Source organism: Prunus dulcis, chromosome 2 (genome assembly GCF_902201215.1).
Source record: "Prunus dulcis chromosome 2, ALMONDv2, whole genome shotgun sequence".
NCBI classification, from domain to species: Eukaryota; Viridiplantae; Streptophyta; class Magnoliopsida; order Rosales; family Rosaceae; genus Prunus; species Prunus dulcis.
The window spans coordinates 12156411-12166906 of NC_047651.1; positions in this window are offsets into that span (position 1 = coordinate 12156411).

A 10496-nucleotide genomic window follows, 5' to 3' on the forward strand; every position below is an offset into this window, starting at 1 on the left:
AAGGGTTCCCATCCAGAGGAGAATTTGGAGACAAAAAAGCAAAAGATCATATTAGGAGGAGCAGCAGCTAGTGCGGTCAGAAAGTGTACTGTATGCAATGTGGTATGCAATAGTCAGACAGTTTTCAGTTCTCATCTTGCTGGTCAGAAGCATGCTGCTATAGTGAAGAAACAGGCAGAAGTTGGAGTAGCAATCAGAGCCTTTCAACAGATAACTGCTTCTTGAAACCTGAAGGTCCTGCGTTTTTTTATTTTTATTTTTATTTTATTTCTGAATACTCCCTAAAACACCATTATTCTTTGCCATTTCATTGCTTCACTCATTTGGTAAATGAGATCTTATGGAATCTGTGGGACACTCCTGCTAGCGACAAATTTATGGTTAACTCCATCTCCTGGAGGATTTTTCAAGTGTTTGGCTTCTAGGTTTCACCGCAGACTTCCAATTCTAGTATAGTTTTCTAGAAGTCTCCATGAAATGAAGAAAACATGTCTGAAAAGCTGTCATGGATCTTGACTTGTTAAAGTTGGTAAGCATGGGGATGAATTGCATTATTTTTAAGTGGTGGTGAGAAAAAATTTGTGAAGCATCATGGCTTAGAAGTTGGAGACAATACTATTTACATACATATGGAAATCTAAATTGTATTTAAGTTACAAAAGATAGATTAAAAACATGTTCTATATACCAAGTAGTGTGCAAAAAACTATTACATCCCTTTCTGATTAGAGACCATTTCTTAGATGGAGAGATGAATGTGCAAACAAATAATAAAGACTACGACTGGTTCTCACATACAAAACACCCTAATATAGAATCCTCATCTCGACTGCATATGTCTGGTCTATCTAGATTTTGGAAAACAGATCCTGAGCTTTGACTAATTACTCGAAGATATACATTAGCATGTATTTTATATTGTTGAAATGGTTTTTTTACATGAGCAACAACCAGGTGGTGAAGCTTAAAATAACATTAATCGACAGTACAACTTCTCTTTTCACAACTCTTTGGTTTATCACCAGTTTTTATGTCTTTTGGAAGGGATTTTTCTTTTCTTGGCTCGATTGTAGAGGTGGCTTCTCTTCTTTCTTCTCATGTGCATGTGTTTTCACTTTTCATTTACAAATTAGAAAAATGGCAGTTGTCAATGTAGATAAATGACAAAGTTTTAGTGAAAATAACACAACAAAATACATATGTGGTTTGTACTATGGATTATAATAATGAAAATAAGTTGAGGAGTATTGCCTTATCTAAACAAAAAAGTAAGCAAACCTTTATACTCTACACCCACTAAAAGAGTATAACATGCGAGGGCGGAGCTAGTTAAGGCCTAGGAGGGTCATATGACCCTTTTGACTTAATGATAACACTTACAATATAGGGTTTTATTTGCTCATTATTTTCAACTTTACCCCTGAGAAAAGAAGACATGGCGCATATGGAAGTAGATGGTAGATCAACTGGTTTGACCTTCTGCCACTTAAATTCACATTCAATTTGATTAGCAATATCTTACAATATTGTCTTATAACCCATTGTATTATTAACAACTATCTAAGTTTTCTTATATAGATTGAACTTATTCTAAAATGTTTATGCAGAAAATTTAAAAGAAAAAAAGATTATCTCAAAGTTTTAAAATTCACCTGCCTCAATTTCTCCAAAAGGTTTTCCTTATTATTTGATATAACTAATCATATCATCAAACTTCATTTTAAATAATCTAGAAACTATATCAAGTATATCATATGGCTTGTATTCAGGTTTCCTATCAAGCTTTCTTACAATTTCAGGCTATTTGACATTGTAGGTGAAGGTTATAAACAAATCGGGATGACCATACTGTCTGCAAATTTCTATAGCATCATTATAATTATTAAGCATGTATCTAGCACTTCCAGTATATGAGCTAGGCAATATCACTCTTTGTCCTAAATTATTGGCATCACTATCACCCTTCAAAAATGCATCATAAATACCTTTATAAACCTCACTTCTCAATTTTTTTTTTTTTTCTAATGTAATCTAATCAATCTTCTTCAAGTGTTGCATAAGAATCTACCATGAATTGTTGAAACAACCTTCCACTTTCTAAAAATATGTCCAATTGAGGCTCTCTTTCTTGAATCTAATAAGCTATAAAGGCTCTCATAGACACTCTTCCTCTTTTAGATTCATGACCTTTAAAATCATTGTTCCATTTAAAGTCTGGAAGCTTAGAGAGGTAGCAGTTGGAGAACTTAGTGGATTCCAAAAGGAAGATAGCTTTAATCTCATACGGGGATAACAAATTAATAGCAATTTAATAAATTAACAAAAAGCAATAATCTTTTGAAAGAGATCAAACAAATGAAGAAAACCCATAAATCCCTCTAAGCTAAATCCATAATCATAATTAATCAATGATGAGAGGAAGGAGGAACCTTATCTATATTTAACAGTAAATATGCATGATCTGGAATTTAATTGTTACCATATCTATCATTAATTCTAACTAGAACAAACTGAAAGACCAAGCATCTAAACACAACAACTTAGTGGAAAACTGATAAAATGAAGACTGAAAGAACTGTTTGATTCACAGCACACTGCCCCAAATGAAAATCAACGGCCCCAGACGGATCTTCAACAGTGAAGCCGAATCTCTCATTCTTGTCCCCCAACTAGCCCAACCAGCTTGGTCAGAAATTTGGCATTTCTCTGAGCAAACGAAGCAGTCGCAGCCGAAGGGATCTGAAGAGGAATTAGCAAAAAAGGAAAGACATAAAAGTTTTAGAGAATGGTAATTCGGTCATTTCATTATGCTCTAGGACCAAGAAAAGGGTAAAGAGTTGTAAAACGGGGGCAATTAAGTCCTTTCATTGTGCTTAGCAATATTGCTAGTTGCATTAGGTTTTAGTATATATAAATTTCCGTGTGATAGCATGTGCCTCACATGGCTGTGTGAAGAAGTTTCCACCCACTATGAATCTTGCTAACAGTAGTATGACACCCTCAACCTCAAGAAATCATACATCCTTCATGATAGTACTTACAGAAACTCATGTCATGCATGTCAATTGTTATATAACTATTCCACTGAAATTTGTGAAATCAAATGACACTAAAGAAAAATCCAACATGGTTCTCAAAACACCAAATGGAAATTCATGGTATGTTTTGCTAGGAATGTCGAATGACGCACCCAGATGTAAATCCTTTCATCCTCATATGACTATGAGTATAAAAGGATGAGGGTGCATTTTATAAAAGCAACAAGCTGAATAAGGGAGTTGTTGCATTCGGTTCCATTGAGGAGGAAGAAATGAGATTGAATGACTGATATGTATGAAGGAAACTGATTGATGAGATGAGAATATTGCACTAGTAGGCACAGCCCATTAGGATAAATACTAACAAAAACTAGACAGAACCATGAAATGACCCTCAAGATGCAGCAACTTCTAGAGTTATTGATCAAAGTCCACTCCGAGGTTTGTTAAATTTTGGGTTGCAAATTTGGACACGATGAAAGATGTGTACTAACCAAGCAGTATGCAGCACCATAACAACTTATGGAGCATAGTGCTCACAATTCCTAAAGCTGGTATGAGTTGTCATGCGTTGTAGCACCAATTATCCGATAACCTGCATGTGTCACTCACCTGGGCAATGCACACTACTCCAACATTTGAAGATTATATAAATATCGCATCATTAGCTTTATAAGAAAGTAAAGATTCCCCCACTATTGAGATATTAGCATCTATCTCTTACAATTACTCTGATGAATTTAATACATGTCTAAGAGTCTTTGGCACACACCACATAGGTGTCCTTAGAACTTTGATCCATTTCTTTGTGCAGGTGATTGACCTACTTGTTCAATCCAAACAACGATACATCCCAACTAGGTAGACTGTTACCTAAATTTGTCAACTAGTAATTAATAGTTGACTAGAAAATGACATATATAAAAATTGAATTGTTAAGCTTAGGTCAATGTTACGAAACCAACCTTTTATTCTATATTAGTTTTCCCAACTAACTTGACATTATCACATTAGATTCTACACATGTTAAATACACACCACTCATTAATTGGAGTCTTTCCGTCATAACACACTCATTTTAAGCATACATGTACAGTTGGCAACCCCTAAATATTGTGGTTTGTTGGACCAACTAACATTCTACACATATGCATGCAATTAAGATCCTCAATTGTCAGGATTATTTCTAGCACCCACTTCACAAGTACAATCATAAAACAAATGTTAGTAAGTGTTCCATAGCTAAAAAATTAGCATCCACTCATATGACTTGCATTTTTTTTTCTTCTTTCATGAGACTTCCTTGTGCTTTATTAAAATGTATCATCTGCCCAGGCCCGCCCTGGAGCCAGGGTAGGAGGTGCCACCGCCCTGGGCCCTGGCACACATCTCTAATAGTTCATGTGGTAATTGTGCAAATTTCATTTTTTCTATATGTTGTAAAAAAATGTCTTGATACTCTAGCTATTATTGGATATCAACTTCCCAAGTTCTATTTATTTAGGTTAAAATTGAAGAGAAAAACCCAACAAATACCAACAATCTAAGTTGAGGTAGCCAACAAAGATGGAAGGTCTCTGAGACCAATGCTCTACGAATGATGAAGAATCTCTCCACTAACAAACAAATTGATGAGATGAAGACCAAAAGAAGGGCTAGATTCGCATCGTGCCGCCCTAAACGGGAATTGACGATCCCAAATGAATCCGAAAAATCCAAGCAGCGCATCCCATCACTACCTCCTAATTAGCATAAACAGGCTGGTTCAAAATGAATGACGCCTTTATACAAACTAAACAGACGAGAGGTTTAGCATCTGAAAGGGGAGAGGCAAAAAGGGAACGAAAGAAAAGGTTTAGTGTATGGCAGTTTGGAAATTTCTCTGTGTTATTAGGAAGATAAAGGGGCGAGTAACAGTAAAACTGTAACATTCCACATCAACCAAGGAGAGGGGGCGATGTGCCTTATATGTACATGTCCGGCTCCATCTAGCACGAGGCCTTTTGGGAGCTCACTTCGAAGTCATGGGAATTCCGAAGTTAAGTGAGTTGGAGCTAGAGCAATCCCAAGATGGGTGACCTATTGGGAAGTTTGCTAGTGAGTTCCCAAAAACAAAACCGTGAGGGCAGAGAGGGGGACTCAAAGCATACAATATCATGCTACGGCGGAGTCAAGATGTGACAATTTGGTATCAAAGCTACTCTGCCATATGGTGCAAGTGAGCTGGCGAGGACGTCGGGCCCTTAAAACATCCCACATCGACCAACGGAGAGGGGACGATATGCCTTATATATACATGCCCACCTTCATTTAGCACTAGGCCTTTTGGGAGCTCACTAGCTTCGGAGTCATGAGAACTCCAAAGTAAAACGAGTTGGGGCTAGAGCAATCCCAAGATAGGTGACCTACTGGGAAGTTGCTTGTGAGTTCCTAAAAACAAAACTGTGAGGGCAGAGAGGGGGGCCCAAACAGACAATATCGTGCTACAGCAGAGCCGATCCCGGGATGTGACAAAAACGGTGGGCATTTGCGTCATTTCATTGTGCTTAAGATCAATGTCTAGTTGCATTGGGCTTTAATATATATAAATTTAATTTGTTTGGTTTAAATTCATAGAGATCTTTGCAATGTATTTGTACTCCAAATTTTTTTAAAAGTATTTTTAAGTTGGTGTACAAATTATTACGACCATTATGTTTTCAAATTATGTTGTAAAAAATATATATTATTAGTTACACATTGTACAAAAAGCAGTCCCATTCTCCTAGTCCCTAAGGGCCCGTTTTCATTTGAAGAGAACAAAAATTAGGCAAGAACCCGTTCGGTAGCCAAAATTGGAAAACGGTGAGAATGTTTTTATAAAATGAAACTAAGTTCACGTGTACTTCTAGAAAACAGAAAAAAGATGTTTTCATTCTCACAGGAAACAAAATCTCAAAATACGATTGCTTTATAAAAACAAAACACGCGAGGTTAAAACAGAACATGCTGCTAGGGGTGGGCACGGTTCGGTTTGGACCGGTTTTTGCCTCAAATTAGAACCGATCCGGTACTATTCATGCGGTTTGGTTCGGTTAGGTTTTAATTAAAAAAATTCAAAAATTGTCCGGTTCGATTTGAACCGGTTTCGGTCCGGTTCGGTTTTGAACCGGATTATAAAAATTATTTTTTAAATTGTTTTGTAATACAATTCTCAACTGAAATATTATTTTTTTACTTGAAAATTAACAAATTATTCAATTTCATATAAAAAATAAATATTAAAGTGAGAAAAGAGAGATATTTTGACATTGAACTTGGATAAATATTAGGTTTTTTTTAGTGAAATTAAAAATATAGCATTAAATATAAATATATATTGAAATTATATATTTTTTTAGTTTCACCGGTTCGGTTCGGCCCGGTTCGGTTTTTGAAGACATGGAACTTGATCCGAATCCGGTCCAAATCGGTCCGGTTCGATTTTTGACCGGTTTTTGACTTTTTGGTCAACTCGGTTTTTTTCCGGTTTGGTTCGGTGTGGTTCAGCTCGGATTTTCGGTTTGCCGGTTTGAGTGCCCACCCCTACATGCTGCTACTCTTGGTAGGCTGCTCAGATCTCCATATAACTAGAATCTCTTCTCACTCTTGTTCTAGTGGAAGATTGCTGATCTTGGAAAATCTTGGTAACTTCTCTTCTTTTCCTCTTTCTCTAGCTATGGGGATTTTGTGCCTTTAGATATAGTTTTTTTTTTTCATGGTTCTTTTAAGAATTGCTGTTGTATTATGTAAATTAGCTTCCTTATACATCAATTGCTGGGTATTTGTAAATTTTAGGAATTTCAATCTATTTTTTAATGATTTGGGTAATTATAAATTTCAGAGATTTTTCTCATAATTTTTTTTTTAATGATTTGGGTAATTTACTACTATAAGAGAGTTTGAGGTAAATTTGTAATCCAGTCGAGTTATATTTCAATGGGTGCTATGTTCACAGGAAAAAATAAATAAATAGATTTATGTGCATTGAAAAAGGAAGCAAAAAGTAACATGACTTCTAAAGGAAGTGGTAAAATATGTGTTTGTGGAGGTGAAAAACGTGTTTCACATATTGAGTTTTCCTTTATTTATTTATTTAAAGGATATGGCCTCAAAGTAGTAAATATGTGCTTCATACTAGTAATGCTATGTTCTTAAATGTAATGGATTATTGAATTGTTTTAAGTATTTTTTGTTTACAAGGATATGGGCCCCAAGAATGTTGATGGTAAGGAAAAAGTCCAATGGCCTTATAAAGATGAAGAGTTTTTTTTTATACATATATTGCATGATTATGTGAAGAAGGGTGACTTGTGAGCATCAACCTTTAAAATGAAAGTTTGGTCCGAAATAAGCGAGGGGTTGTTAGCAAAGTGTGGAAAAAATGCACTATTAAGCAACTTAAGTCTAAGTTTAATAGGTTGTGAATTGTACATCGTGAGTTCTCAGATCTAATTGAGCATACTGGATTTGAGTATGATCCTATTACTAACACAGTCACTGTCTCAGAGGATGTTTAGGCTAGTTACACTAAGGTATACCAAGTCTTTATTTAAGTTTTTTTTTTTTTTCACTTCACTTCACATAGTTCAGTGAATTGCTTGTGATGTTTGAGTAATTTTCATGGTTTGTAGAGTAAGCCAAGACCGAAGTAATATCGCACTCAAAGTTTAGTGCACTATCAACCTTTAAGGGAGATATTCAACACCACTACTGCAACTGATCAATTGCGTTATGCCTCTAATCAACCTCCTCTTAACTCAGATGAAGAGCGTGAGTTAGAGAACAACTTCCTTAACATTGGTGTTCACATTGGTGTTGACTCGGATGATAATGGTATTAACCTGAAAATTGATCATGGTAAAGGAAAAAGAAAGTGTGTAACTGCTACCCCATCAGAGCGTCATCCAAAGAAATGGGATAAAATGTAATCCTATTTGGAGGTTTGTAGTGAAGTTATGAGTCAAAGATTACAAACAATTCAAAAGAAAAAAGTCTTGAGGCATTTATCACCTCCAAGGAGATGTATTCTATTGAAGAATGCATCAGACTTGTTGAAGAAATGGTGGACATTGATAATGACACATTCAACAAGATGCTAGAAAAAATTGTGCTTATTGAATGGAGGAAAATATTTGTTACAATGTCGGATGCTATGAGGAAAGCTGGGTTAGCTAGTCTTTAGGAATACTAGTATCATTGTGGTTTCTCTTTAGTTGAGATTATGAATTTCTTTCATATGTTATTTAAGTTTATGAATTTCTTTTATATATTATGGATAGTCTTTGTGTTAGTTGAGATCGTGGATATACTACTTATGTGTTATTTGAATTTATGAATTTCTTTGATATGTTATTATATTGATGGATAGTCCTTGTGTTCTTTTATATGTTATTAGTATGCTTGTGGATATGTTATTATTGTTTCAGTGTTTGTGACGAGTACTTTGAATATTTGAAGGTATTAGACATGTGTCTACTAGTAATGGAGGCAATAACTCAGATAGTGATTTAGATATGGAAGAACTTGAAGAAATGACACATTATATGCTAATATGTATAAATATTTTTGAATATTAGCAATCATATATTGATAGGACTCCTTGCCATAATTCAATTTTATCGGAGCATGAATATGTTCAAGAGTTGTTGAATGGACATTTGGATAGAATTTATGACTCATTTCGCATGGACAAACATGCATTTTTAAGGTTGTGTCAAACCCTTGAGACTTAAAATCTTTTACATCATGATAGGCATGTGCGTATTCAAGAAGCAGTGGGTATTTTCTTATTTATAGTTTCTCATAGTATTCGTATGCGAGTTGCGGCTGAGCGTTTTCAACGATCTAAAGACACAATTCACAGACAATTTAAGCGTGTGTTGACAGCTTTATGTGGATTATCATCATGTATTATATGCCCAAGTAGTAGAGGGGAAACACCCCCGAAATCTTGAATAACCAGAGTATTATTCTTATTTTGAGGTCAAGGATTTTTTTTTTTTTTTTTCATTTTGCAATTAATCACATGATACCATATATTTTATTTATTTATTTATATTATTTAACTTAGTTACTTTTAACTATATTGTAGAAGTGTATTGGAGCAATTAACAGGACACATGTTGTTGCTTGGGCACCAATACAAAAACAAACCTCATACTATGATAGAAAAATTCTTATTACTCAAAATGTTATATGCGCATGCTATTTCGATATGATGTTCACATTTGTTTACACAGGATGAGAAGGGACTGCAAATGATTCTAGAGTGTTCACAGATGCAGTGTTGAGACCAGAGAACGAATTTCCTTTTCCAGAGGAAGGTATGAATAAATATAGAAAATTAAATTGAAACTATTAGTAACATTACTATCACATGCAAATAACGAATTAATTAAATAGGATACTACTATGTTGTGGATGTTGGATATACAAATATGCCTGGATTCTTGGCACCTTACCGAGGTGAGATATATCATTTGTGTGATTATAGGGGACCGAGCCGAGCACCAAGAGGTCCTACAAAATTATTCAATTATAGAAATTCTTCATTACGTAATGTAATTGAGCGAGGTTTTGGTGTGTTGAAAGCTCATTTTTCAATTTTGAAATTCATGCCCAATTATCCTCCACATAAGCAACGAAGTATCCCTTGCATGTTGTGTGTTACATAATTTTATCCTAAGAAAGCACGTCGTGATAGGTTGTTTGAAGAGTTTCAAGTGGAAGACATGATTGTTGAGGGTGAAGATATGGCTACACCAAATTTAGATATGTCTTCGGGAAATATTGCACAAATGATAAACATTAGAGATAAGATTGCACAAGATTTGTGGCGTGATTTCACCTAAGGCTCTTAATTATGTTATTGTAATTTTTATGTTTGCAATGAATATGTTTATGTAATATTTGGTCTGGAAACTTGTGTGATTAAACACATTTAGTTAGCTAGTTAAGATATTAACTTGGATAATTATATCATGGAAGCTAATGAATGTTTCGATCGACTAATTTAAACTTAGCCAAAGGCATAACTAGATCACTTTTTTTTTTTAAAAAAATCTAATTTAATCCAAGCTCTTTGATTTTAGTAAAATGAGTCAATTGAGGAAAACATGTTTGGTGTGCATAATAAAAAATGAGTTAGACTAATTACATACATAAGTGTATGAAAATGTTAGTTAAATTTTATTTTTTAAAATTCTCCTATTGAACGCATATTCAGTGTTTTTGTAATTTTTACATGGGTTAACTGGTGATTTGCCTAATTTGAACATAACTTTCAATTTACCCCATATCCTTTTTTTTAATTTATAGAAAATTAAGGATATGAACTTTTTTTCGCCAATTTCTCCCCTGCAGCCTAAATCCGCAACATTTTATCCAATTTGCTTTTAAATATGAGGGCAAAATGGTAATTTTATACGTTAAAAATAA